This window comes from Buceros rhinoceros, unplaced genomic scaffold (assembly GCF_000710305.1).
Source record: "Buceros rhinoceros silvestris isolate BGI_N320 unplaced genomic scaffold, ASM71030v1 scaffold262, whole genome shotgun sequence".
NCBI lineage: Eukaryota > Metazoa > Chordata > Aves > Bucerotiformes > Bucerotidae > Buceros > Buceros rhinoceros.
This window is the reverse complement of record NW_010399259.1, coordinates 18,389-19,448: the sequence shown is the minus strand read 5'-3', so window position 1 is coordinate 19,448 and position 1,060 is coordinate 18,389.

Genomic DNA, 1,060 nt, shown 5'->3' with positions numbered 1-1,060 from the left:
TCAGGTTGCACCAGGGGAGGTTTAGGCTGGACATGAGGAACCATTTCTTCCCCACTGGGGAAGAAATTTCTTCCGTTGGGAAGCCTGTCGCAGGCTGCCCAGGGCAGTGGTGGAGTCCCCATCCCTGGAGGGGTTTCCCAGCCGTGTGGAGGTGGTGCTGAGGGACAGGGGTTAGTGGGGACCTGGCAGTGCTGGGGGAGTGGTTTGACTCAAAAGCTTAAAGGTCTCTTCAACCCAAAACAATTCTGTGATGCCTTTAGTCACACAGAATCCAAGCACAACACAACCAAAGGAAGCCAAGCTTCACTACTGGAATTGCTCACAGAATGACTTCATGGGAGACGTTTTACTTCAACCAATTCATCTTTGCTCATTCTAATGGGTCTGAAAGTGTTAAAATAATTTCTTTTTCTTGGCGTCACTTACTATGGAGCTGGGATTTCCCTCAGGAGACTCTTCCACTGCCCTGCTGACATCACTGCAAGGAAGCCTGCCGAAGAGTAAGCTTGTGTCTTCCTTTTTCTAATTGAAGTTCTCACCCCCAGAACCATTCTCGGCTTTTGCCTACCCTGATTACTATCCCTTCCCTTCCCTTGTTCCTCCTCCACCCCTGACCCCCAGATATTTATAGGCGGAGAGGTCACCTTTTTCTGCCTCTCTTCTGAGATGAACGTATCCAGTTCCTCCACTCTCTCCTTCTAGGACATGCCCTCTAACCCCAGCGCCCATTTTACTAGATCCTTTTGGATTCTCTCCAGGTTTTTGATGTCCTTTTTCTGTTCTGCCTCTCAGTCCCAAATACCTCATGCTAGCTGCGGGCTCCAAAGCAGAACCGTGAAAAACTCCAGTTAATTTTTAACTACATTTTCTCTTCTGCAGTTTTTTGTTCCCTGACACTGCAAATTAATTTATATGCTGCCTCTGCAACAGAGACTTTTGTCACAAGTAGCAAAACCCAACAGACTAAACCTGCAACTCGCCTAAAAGTCACAACTGTGAAACCCCACAGACACCAATATCACAACTGGAATTTTGCAGAGAGAAAGTTGAGGTGTAGTGA